This window comes from Lepus europaeus, chromosome 4 (genome assembly GCF_033115175.1).
Source record: "Lepus europaeus isolate LE1 chromosome 4, mLepTim1.pri, whole genome shotgun sequence".
NCBI lineage: Eukaryota > Metazoa > Chordata > Mammalia > Lagomorpha > Leporidae > Lepus > Lepus europaeus.
In genome coordinates this window covers 121,557,852-121,570,242 of record NC_084830.1, presented here as the reverse complement: position 1 = coordinate 121,570,242, position 12,391 = coordinate 121,557,852, and positions in this window count along the sequence as shown.

The window sequence follows — 12,391 nt, the reverse complement described above, 5'->3', positions numbered from 1 at the left end:
AGCTAAAGTTCCTCGCAAAGTGGCTAGCGAGGGAGCAATGAGCGTCGGGGTCTGCGGCTGGGAGGAGCGGGGCCGGAGCGGGGCCAGAGGGCAGGGGAGGGGTATCCTTCCCAGGGATTTGAGCTGGGAGAACGGGAGGGGGAGTCCACATCCTGGCGGTTGCAGTCCCCCTGCATCCGCGCTGCGCCCTGAAAGCGCTTGAGGCGCACAAGGTGCGCCCTTCCAGGCCCAATGCCGCGTCCTGATCCGCAGTTCTGGGTCGTCGGGGGCGAAAGTGGAGGAGTCGGGACAGCCTGTGCAGAAAAGTCAGGACGCGCGTCCCAGGTGCCCACCTCTTCGCTTTCAGGAGGGGGTGGCGGGATGGATAGGGGTGCGCGAGGTCGGGGTTGAGAGCGCGTAGAGGCGGAGGTTGGACCCGGGGCCAGGGCACGCGAGCTCTGTGGGTCCCCGAGGAGCGGGGACCCTGGCGACCTCTGAAACGGTCCTCTTTCGATCGCGGACCTCGGGCCGGCCGGCGTTAGGCGCTGCTCCCGCTCGCTAGCAGGCTCACTTCTCTCGGACGGTCCTCAAGAGATGCGAGTGGTGGAATGAATGCTCTCCCGGAGGCTGCGTTTGGTGCGTTTTGAAATGTTCTCGAATTCAACCCGTCAGCCTTGCCTCAAAGTAGTTTATTTCTCTAACTACCAAAGCCATGACAACGTATACCATTTCGGAAAAGCTGGTTGTTTGGTATAGGGTTTCTCTCTTTTTCCCTCATTCTCGCTGTTAAAAAAGAGACTTGAAGAAAATCTCCCCAACTTCTGTCTGTGCCATATGGAAAGAAAGAGAAGGGAGGAAATGAGATGAAGGGAGGAAAAATGAGGGAAAGACTGAGACGGGGAGGAGGGGGGCAGAATTGAAAGTGGAGAGAGGGAAGGAAGGTAGGAAAGAAGACCGGAAAGGAGGAAGGGAGGGAGGGAGAGAAAGAAGGGGGAAACTGCCTCCTCCATAGGTCCCTTTGGTATATACGCTTGTGGCTAGCAAAGGAAATCACTAGATGTTTCTGGGTAATGTGTCCCATCATTTTTTAGCAGGTTGTAACCTCTAATAAGCACATGGTGAACTTCTGTTTCACTTCCCTCAAAGGAACTCCCTGCCTGCAGCCAAACCTGCCAAGGACTCCAGGGGAGAAATTCTCTGCCAGAAATCCAGGTCCCCTTTCTGCTGGGCTTCCTTGGCCCTTTGATTTAGGAAGCTCCTGGGGTCACAGATGGAAAAGCACACATGCCCACGTTGAATGGAGACAGACCACTGAGTTATGCTTTGTGCTCTTGGCATCGCAGGAAAGTAGAGCCACTTTTGGATTCCTAAACTGGATGAGAGTGTATTCCAGGTCTGTGGGTGCATGGCCACTGTCTTCAAACACTGCTGAATCTACAGGGCAAGAGCCCTGCCCATCACTCAGGCTATCTAATCTGAAACTCTTACACACCAAGCACTTTGTCCCTGCTATCATCCTTAATTCCATCTCCTCTAAGACATTCCTAAAGGAGGTGATCAGACCCATCAGAGTTCCCACAGCATCTTCCAGAGTTCCCAGCATACAGTTGGCATTCAGGAGGGATATGTTGGTAGAGACACTAGAAGGGATGCAGGTTTTTGGGGAGTGGGAAGAGAATGTGGTCCCTCTCCATCTCTACAGAATTTAAATGCAGACTGGGCCTGCTAATAACTTCCCAAAGCTCCAAGACCAACCTGATGCCCCAGGCCCAAAGGCCCATAGAGTCAAGCCTTTCCTCTACCAGGAACACATTTTACAGCTCACAGGAAATCAGAGATCACTTTCCTGTCCATGGGTCCCAGATGGCCCTTGCATAAGACCCTAGCCTCTGTTTTACTTTCTGAAAGCAGGACTCTGAGCTGAGTCTGGTAGGGTGGATACTACTCCAGTGATGGGCACACAATAAGGGTGCATGCAGATCACTGCCAATGGCCAGTGTGAAAGGCATAAGGAAAGAGGTGACGGTCTCCCTGGAGAGCAAAATCAGCAAAGGGCATGCAACAGATAAATTGATGGGTGTCAGGCAGAATCTAGAAGAATCTATAAAAGATGTGTTTGTGGAAGCTCCCGAAACTGACTATGCCAAATGAGAAATTGGCAGAGAAAGAAGTGTTTAGCAGCCCAATTCCTACCCCAGAACCAATCTCTCCAGGAACTAAATATGAGGGAGGCAATTTCCACATCCGCCAGGCCAGAGAAGGAAGAAAAATGCAAGAGGGCAGGAGTCTTTTGATAAGACTAATTCCCTGTGGCTGTGCAAAGACAGCAGCCGCCTCACCTGGCAGGGTGGGTGTACTTTATTTTAATCAAGCAGAGTGTGTTCATAGCTTTTCTTCTGAATGTCCTTGTGCTTTCAACTGGGCTTTCTCATCCCATGATAAATGTTTAACTAGGAAGAAGGCTAAAGAAAAGATGGAAAAGAGACAGGGTGACCAAAAACAAAATAAAAAACAAACAAACAAAAAAAAAAACCAACTAGGAATGACACCCAGGCCAAGCAGAGCAGTAGTTTTGTGTGTGCATGTGCATGGATATTCACTCTTTGATGAATAGTGAACCAGCAAGTGCAATTTTAAACTGTGGAAGAGAATCACTTACATACTTTGGAATGCATCCCTTATGTGAGGTTAGCATCACCTCAGAGAACAAGCAGGTGTTTAAGGGGTGACTATAAAGGATGTGCTGAGGCTGGTTTTATCCTTTTACTTTCCCATCTCCTGCGAAGAGATGTACTTGTGTGCAGAGCATTGCCCCAGGCTCCATAGCCCAAGTGTGACTTGGTTTCAGTGCAGTTTGTAAGCCTCAAACTGGGCTCAGCTGCCTAATCACATGACAGAAGGTGAAAAGAAAGGAATTTGTTAGAAATACAGATTTCCAGGCCTTGCCCAGACTTGCAGAATCTGAACCTCTGATGTTGGTACCTGGAAACCTGTATTTGAAGGTCTTTGGAAATTCCCGATTTCAGCCGTATATCATCTCTGAGAGGGAGGGGGCCAGGATGGAGAAGAACCCATGCAAAGGGAGTGAGCTTGAATCTTAAAAGAGCAGTTGGAGAGACTTGATGAAGCTTCTTGCCAAGCTTCTCGGAGTTGCTTTAGCGGTCAGGGCTAGCGCCCACCAGCCCTCAGCTGCTCCAAATGGTAAGCAGAGCGGCCCAGCGCTTGGGGTCTCCTCTCGCTGCTGGAGGAAGCACCCGCCCTGAGAGCAGCCTTATTCGTTCCCTATCCCATGGGGAACTTCTCCTCCCTGGCTATCCCAATCCTCTTGAGACGCAGGAAAATGAATTCCCTTTCTTAAAAGGCTTCAGTCAGTGCAGTAACGTCTGGCGTGCGGAGAGAAAAACACATCCTCTCCCCAAAAGATAAGAGACCCATGAAATACAGCCCAACTAGGGCCAGCGGGAACGTCCCGGGAAAAGAGGGAATCCTTTCTGCTCGCCCGCCCCCAGGAGGCCAGGCTTGGGACTTGTCCTTTACAAATTTCCCTAGGTCTCAGTTCCCCGGGCGAGGGCGCGTCCCCAAGAAGGGCAGCCGTCGTTGAGAGGGGGTGTCCCCTTTCCTTTGCCATTTGCTGCGAACGAGTGTGGAGGGCAAACGCCCCCCTTAAGTGCTGGGCCGAGGTGAAAATAGGGCGACGCGCAAAGGCGCAAAGCCCTTACACACACGGCGGGAGACAGAGGACGCGCGCTGCAACTTCAAGTCCGAGGCGAAGGTGTTTAGAGACCTAGGCGCGGTCCGAGGAAGGCGACGGTTAGGAGAAGGTGGGCGCCCCGGGGCTGTGGGACAGCAAGGACCTGAGCGGGCGCAGCTCCGCTGGAGCTTCTGATCGCACCCCCGGCGCCAGCAGGAGTGGCGCAGCCCCCGGACTCCACTGCCGGCAAAACCCCAACTCTGCTCCGTGACCTCCACCCGCCTCTCGGGGACTCGTGGGAGCAGCAGGCTGGGGTTCCACCGGAAATCCGGACTCTGACCTCTGTTTCCCACCCTGGAATTCCCGCGAAGGCCCCTTGACTCACCGAGGCTGACACTTCCAGCCCCTTGGAGCACACCTCGCCCCCAGGGTGCAAACAGGGAAACTGAGGCCCAGACAGGTACAGAGACACGCGGACACGACACCGTGGGGGCTCTGTGGCAGGCATAGGACCAGAAACCTGGGTTCTGCGTACCCGCCGAAACTTTCCGGGAGCGAGCCTGCCGCCTCTCTCGGGTTTCCCCCGGGGCGGTCCCAGATAATAATAGATCCCATTTGTGGAAGGCTTTACGGGCACGAAGTCTCTGAATTTCCACCGCAGACTAAGCAGACAGATAAGAACACTCCCATTTTACAGGTGAGCAAACTTGAGGCCTTGTGAGGGAAACAGGAAAAAAGAAAAACAGAAAACTTGTCCGAGGCTAATAAGGTAGCTAAGCCAGAATTTCATCAGACTATCCTTAACGTTGCAGAGAAACCATTCACCCAGCGGAGGTGCAAACCTCCTGCCCCTAAACGCTCGTGGGTCCCTTGGCTGCCTGGAATCCCTCTCCCGAATGAGAAAGGAACGAGGGCACACGTTGTCCTCTGTGGACGGGCAGCGGAGGAGAGAGTCGAAAGGGGGAAATTCTGAAAAGTGTACTGACTGAACGCGCACTCACGATTCTGCCCACCTGCGGGAACAGGGGGCGAGGGGGACGCGCCGGCTGCAACCCCAGCTCTGCCGCTTAAGCCATTTGGCCTCTTGTGAGCTGCTTCTACCAGTCCAGGGTGAGGTCTGAGGGCTCAGGATAGCTCGCCTGAATGAAACACGGCCAGCACTGGACTTTGCCGCAGTGTCCCCGATGCCCGTCAGAGGACAGAAATCTAGACACCTGCAGGCATGCTTTCATAAGAGAAAAGAAGGTTCGCGCAAAGTAGGGAGAATACATCTGGGGGCACTGCCAGAAAGGGTCGCTAAGGTCGAGGATGCCCCGGGGCGTGACCACACCTCACTCCGCGGCTCTTATTCTTGGTCTCCGGTTCAGAGGAGGGCCCCGCTCCCTCGGTAGACGAGGCTCCAGGGAGGGAGAAGGGAGCTCTCCAGCATTTTTGTAAAGAAGCGTCCTGCAGTAGCGTATGCCCGGTGGAAGAAACCTTGGAGGGGAGAAAGGGCGGAGTGGGCCTTAGGGGTCAGCTGGAGAAGGAGCGGCGAATTTAGCGCACAAGCTGAAGACACTTGGTGACAAAAAGTTAGCCCGCGTATTTCCCGAGGCGCGCAATTCACTGTATATTTACGGGTCACTGCACTCGGCAGGTCTTTGTTGGCTATGCAGTGTGAGATACGTGCGATGTGAGTGTGCAAAAAGGTTTGCACGAGCGAAGTGTGGCTGCAGGTTTGTGGGCCTGTACTAAGGTGTATGTGTGTGACGGTGAAGGAGAGCGCGCACTTGGCCGCATGTGCCCGGGTTTGAGGAGGCATTAGCGCCACCGGAGCAAACGTCCAGTGCGTACGTGCGTTACTTAAAGGCGGGCTTCTGTGAGTGTGCAAGTGCAGAAGTACGTGCGCATTGTGCAACAGCATCGCACATGTGCGTGTGAGCCTGAACCTGTATGTGGTTCCAGTGTAAGCCTTGTGTCAAACCCAGCAAAGAAGTCCTAAAAATCCAGCTCCAGCCGGAAGAAAGCAGCAGGCAGGATGAGAGGGTCCAAGGCCAGGGGATCAGAATTCTGCTCCTTTGGCTTTGCAGGTAGCTAGGAGCAGCCTACCGGGCCCGGGGCCAACGCGGAGGCCTCGGGTTAGCGCCCAGCTCGGCTCAGCTCCGCTACGGGAGGATGAGGCCAGTTCCCGCTGCTGGCGAACCAATTACACGCAATGGTCCCTGCTGGACAGTTCCATGCTCCTAATTGTTCCTCGCCGACAGTTTCTGATTATTGATGCCGTGGGTCGCAAAGGAGTCCGCTTTCGAGTTATTTGCTTTTGTGTTTATTTCGTATTTATTATCTTTATCACTGTCATTATTTGGTGGCTGCTGTAAAGATGACTTGAAGCCCAGCGAGGCGGCTCTGCCCCACCTCTCGGAGGCCGCCCTAGGCGTGCTGGTGACCCGCGGGCGCCGCATCTTCCCTTGAGATGGAGCCACAGCGCCACCTCGCGATCCTCCAGCCCCCTCCCGTCGAGGCCACTGAAGGCCGGGACCTTCCCAAGCTCCCCAGTTCCCACCACTGGGTTTCTATTCACGTTGACCCTTTCTCATCCTCCCTCCACAACTTTCTCCGCCAGAGCCTCCAGGGCCGCAGTCACTCTCTGCCATCTCCTTGCGCACTGGCGGAACGCCTGCCTACCTTCTTCTCCACCTGGTGTAGCACCGCTCGCCTGGGGAATCACTGAGACCGTTCCATGCTTTCCCTGGTGCTGTCATATCACTTTGGACAGGAAATATGTTTTCGTGGCTCTCACCCCTCCCTAATAGGAGAGCATTTCAAGGATCGTTATTGCCGCTGACTCAGTCACAATTTAACTTCACAGTAAGTCATGCTATAGAGCATCTTTTTGTTGTTCCTATACATTTTTGTACCCTATATTAACTGCCACATATCAGAGAAAACATAATACTTGTCTTTTGGGGACTGGCTTATTTCACTAGACGTAATGGGTTCCAGTTGCATCCATTTTGTTGTGAATAGGATTTCATTCTTTTATATGACTGAGTTGTATTCCATAGTGAATATATACCATAATTTCTTTATCCAGTCATCAATTGATAGACATCTAGGTTGATTCCCTATCTTAGCTATTGAGCACTGAGCTGCAGTAAACACAGATTATGCTGATTTCATTTCATTTGGGTAAATTTCCAGGAGTGGGATGGCTGGGTCATATGGAAGATCTATTTCTTGAGGAATCTCCATGCTACCATAATGATAGTAATAGTTTACATTCCCATCAACAGTGATTTAGGGTACTTTTACCCCCACATCCTCATCAGAATTTGTGATTTTTTGATTTTTGGATGATAGCCATTCTAACTGGGATGAGATAAAAATTCACTGCGGTTTTTATTTGCATTTCCTTGATGGTTAGTGATCCTGAGCATCTTTCCATGTGTCTGTTGGCCATTTGAATTTCATCCTTTGAGAAATGCCTGTTCATGTCTTTTGCCCATTTCTCAACTGGACTGTTTGTTTTACTGTTGTTGAGTTTCTTGAGCTCTTCAAAGATCCTGAATATTAATCCTTTTATCAACTGGATAGTTTGCAAATTTTCTCTCCCGTTCTGCTGATTGCCTCTTCACTTTGTTGAGTGCTTCCTTTGCAGTGCAAAAGCTTCTTAACCTGATGTAATCCAATTTGTCAATTTTTGCTTTTATTGCCTGTGCTTCTGGTGTCTTTTCCAAGAAGTTTTTGCCTGTGCCAATTCTTGCAGAATTTCCCCGATATTTTCCTCTGGTAATTTGATGGTATCAGGTCATAGATTTAGATCCTTAATCCACTGTGAGTTGATTTTTTTGTGTAAGATTTAAGATAGTAATCTTATTTCATACTTCTGCATGCACAAATAGACTGTGCTAAGCATTTAACCCACATTGATTGGTGTAATTTCCCCAGTAAAATCATAAAGTGCCAGAGCTCACTTCTCCTCTTCCTCTTCCTCCTCCTTCCAGAAATACATGTCTCACTTTATTTTTAAAGTTTGTTTCTTTCTATGTATTTGAAAGGCAGAGTGACAAAGAGGGAGGGATTGAGGGAGGGAGGGAGAGAGGGAGAGGGAGAGAGGGAAAGAGAGGGAGAGAGAGGGAGAGAGAGGGAGGGAGAGGGAGAGAGGGAGAGGGGGGAGAGAGAGGGAGAGAGAGGGAGGGAGAGGGAGAGAGGGAGAGAGAGGGAGAGAGAGAATATGAATCTTTGATTCTCTGGTTCATTCCCCAAATGCCACAACATCCATGACTGGGCCAGGCCAAAGTCAGGAATTCCACCCAGGTCTCCTATGTGGATGGGAGAGACTCATTTAATTGGGTAATCCTCTGCTACCTCCCAGGTTTGCTTTAGCAAGAAGCGGTTTGGAAGCAGAAACAGGACTTGATTTCAGGCACTCAGCTATGGGATGCAGGCATCCTAAGCAACACCTTAACCAGCTGTACCACAATACCTTAACAGCTGCCCCACAGCTCACTTTTCTTAATTCCTCTGTCTTATGAGTTTATGCAGCTCTATATTCACAGTTCTTGCAATAGGGAAAGGCACAAAATTGGCTCATATGTTTATGAATAAATGTACCATTGCTCATTTAAACTCTTTTCTTGTAGAGTTGGTTTAGGGAAAGAACTGCAGTTATCAGACCTTGATTGGAACGTGGCCACTCTGAATCATTCCTTGAGAATATCCCACAGCCAACTACCTCAGTGACTTTGGTCAAGTCATTTCATCCACAACTGCCTTGTCCTTAAAAGTAGATTTACTGTAAGGAGTAAATGAGGTGGGGGGAATGGTGAAGGGTTTGATATAGTACCTCATATTGTAGTCAATATTCAACAGCTATAACTCAATAATATAATTATGAATAATAGCTTTAGAAAATAAAGCACAAAACTGACTTATATTAGTTGCATAGAATTCACTGTGCCTCCCTATGAAATTAGCTCAACAGTATATCCTCATTTCCATCTTGAACAAGAATTATGTGGTAAAATACTTATAGTTTATGGTGGTTGGGGTGTTAATGCTAACCCGGTTCTAAAACCTTAAGGGACAGGGGGAGAGAGATAATTAAACAGTAAATCAGGAAACTTGGCCCCTCACCCCTTCCTCCTGCTTTGTGGAGTTTTACCAATAAATACTATGAAAGTGCTTATTATATGGAAAGTACAAAACTATTTTTTAATTTAGGGGAGATTCTGAGCTAGTTCTAATTTCCCTTCACTTAAAAAACTTAGTTGCTATGAATATATTAATAGTTTAAAAATATGTGTCTAAGCAAATGATTGTACCCAAATAAAAGAAACAAATGAGGATTGTTTGAACATATTCTAGGCTTTCAAATATCACCTAAAAAGGCTAAGGTTTTAAAGTTCAGGGTCTTTTTCTCAAGCCTCACATTAACAATGACCCCTAGTAGCAATTTAGGTAAAAATGAACTGTTCCGCCTGATAGAGCTTTACCTTTCTTACTATCAAATTATTTTGGAAAGACTATTGACTAGTATAGTCAATTTTCTTCCAGAAAAAATGAGGCTAATAAAATCCACAAAAGGCATAAATGTGCTCCACATTTAATTGATCCATAATCCATGTCTAAAAACTTTACCATAGCCCCCAGTTAGTTGAATTTGTTTGTACCTGCTTCTTACTCCATGCAATGTAGTTGTACAGAGGTATAGAAAAAAATTCAGGCAACTTTATCTGCAGCAAGTTCATGTGTTACAGAGATTATATTGCATAGCTGACAGATAGTCTATAATTCTTAATTTAGAATCTGATTGATATTGATGGTATGAGACACTGGATTTTCAACAATGTGGGAACCTTTGGTTTTATTTTCTTCTTTTTTTTTTTTTAATTCTTAGCATGGTAGTCATTAAATGTGCTCACCAAAATTCTGGATTTTCCTCTTCTGGGTACATAGCAGTGTTGAACTGTTCTGACCTCTTCAAATGAAGCACATGAGAAATTAGCAGAAATGACACATGTCACTCCCAGGCAAAAGCATGAAGAGCCAGTGTATGATTCAGCACCTCCCCTGCACGTTTGCTGATGACACCCAGATGGAGTTTCCTTCAGTTGTGCACAATTCAAAGAGCATGTGGAACGGAGACCCTCATACCCACAAAAGATGTTAGCATGATCCTTTGTTAAATGTGAATCTCAGAGATTGTTTACTCTGGCATAATCTAGCCTCTCCTGACTGACACGCTTAGGAAGGCAACTCCTCATTATTTCCTGGGTGTGTGGAGAATGTGAAAATTCTTCCCGTGGAGTGAAAAGTGAACTTCCACATCCTACTCAATAATGTAATCAGTTAACGAAATCATTCAGCTAGAAACCTGAATCCCATGCTCTCTGTCAATTCATACATTTCCTGAGGGTCAAGACATCAAAACCTTGAAAAAGCAAAACAGCTTAATTTTAGTAATGCTTAAACAGAATCTCAAAATTATTGCTGGACCTCCTGCAGATACACCATGAAGGGAGTCCCACAGGCTCTGGCTTGGAGACTTTATTAGAATTGTGTGAAGGAATTGGCAAAGAAACATTTCTTTCTCCATCACATTCATTTCTCTAATTTCAGGTCAGTGAGAGGGAAAAATACTTGGCCAGTCAATTTGGGCTTCAGGAACAAGTTATTTCATGTTTCCAGACTTTAGTTTCCTCATTTAAAGTTATGGACTAAATGTTTGTGCCACCTGAAACTCAAACATTTGAAACGCTAACCTCCAATGTGATGGTATTATTTCCCAAAGGTAATTTGGAGGTAATTAAATTTAGAAGAGGGCATGAGGATGGAGTCTATCATGGAATTAGTGTCCATAAAAGGGAACAACTAGAACAATCTCACCTCTCCTCCCTCCTCCTACCCCAAAGAAGAGGAAGTGAACAGAATGATCTCTCTCTCCCTCTTCTTCCCCCTCCCCTGTACCCCCTCTCTCCCTTTCCTTCTCCCTTTCTTCCTCCCAGATGAGGACATAGCAGGAAAGTAGCTATCTGCAGGAAGAGGGCCCTTACAAGAACCTGACCATGCGGGCATCCTAATCTCAGACTTTCTAGTTTCCAGAACTGTGAAAAACAAAGACCTGTTTTTGAAAGCCATCTTATGTGCATTTTCTTATAGCAGCCTGAGGAGATTAATGTGTCTGGAAGATAAGAATAAGTGGACAAGATGAGTTTCAGGACATCATCCAGTCCCACCAGGCTAGAATTCTGAATCAGTGTTGGGTGACAGCAGGTTCAGGTGATGCTACAGTATATGACTCTTCCTGTGTTTCCATTCCCGACATTATTTTGTGAAATACTTTTGAACCTTCTTCTGTACTGATCCAAACTTAAAAGAACTGCTTCTTGAGCAAGATAGGCAGTATTTCTTTTCTTCAACCTTGAAAATTTTAAATGTGGAAGTCTGCTTAAAAAAGTGGGGCATATAAATTGGAACCATGTAAAATGCTTCGTCGTTTCCTAGCTAGCAGGAAAAGCTTGCTTCCATATTGAAGAACTGTTCTCCCCAGGTTTCATTATCTATCAACTAAAGAAGTTTCCTGTGAATTTTCAGGAAACTTTAGTGAAAAAATATTGATTGCATGACAAATCCTCAAGGGTGAAATCACTTCTATCTGTTCTTTATCTTTGGTGAGGAATGATTGGTTCCCAAGAATAATAGTATTAGGTTCATTTGGATAATACACAAATTTTAAAATTAACAAAGAGGTTTCTTTTGGGCTTATAGTCTTGACTCCTCTTAACAAATCATACAATGGACAAAGGTCCCCACTTCACAGGGGTGAAAATAAGGCTTAAATTGGCGCATAGGCAGCATTCTGGCTGTAGCTCCAAAGATAACAGCTGTCTATGAAGTTCAGAAAGCTGCCCGAAACGTTAGCAGGGAAGAGAAAGTATTGAGATGATGCCATAGGGCACTTCTTGGTAGAAAAATACAAAATGTTCTCTGTTGCAAACATCGTTCTGTTCTGGGGTTCTGCTTTCCATCTGGGCAGCCAAGAAGATGACCCTCTTCTTTTTCAAGTGTGATGTGTTCATCTGACTTGCTTGATCCAGAGCACTCATGGCCAAGAGAACATCTAGGGCACTCATTCCCCTCAACAAGAACTATCATTGAGAGCAGAACCAGTAGTTTGGGTCTTGCTTGTGGTATTACCATGAAAAGAGTTCCTTAACAATATGTAAGAGAATTAATGGAACTAAATGGCTTGAGCCACTGGGATTTCAGGCTTGCTTGTTATTGTGACTGAAGTTAGCTTACTTCTACTGGTACAATCTTCTAATTCAAATTTAAGTCTTTGGTGAAAGGAAACTATCTCTGTGGGGCAGATACCCCTAAGTTTGAGCTTCATGCACATATCTTTTAAAAATAAAATACTATTCTAGACAACTCGTTTTTATTTCACTTAATTTCACTATGTTATTTAAATATACACAAAGCATAAAACTAGGGATAAACTCTTTCTGTGTATTCTAAAGTAACTGAACAAGGAGATCCCCACAAAGCAAGGATTGATAAATAATCAATATGCTGGATTCCACATTGTTTTGTGAGAACCAAATTGTCACTCAAATGTCAACATGGTTCTGAGATCATTAAAGCAGGCTCTTTTGGGCATATAAGTATGTTCTCTTTAATTAGCTGGTTTTCCACAGCTTGCCTCTTCTTCTGACCCACCACAAGATATTCGTGAATTCA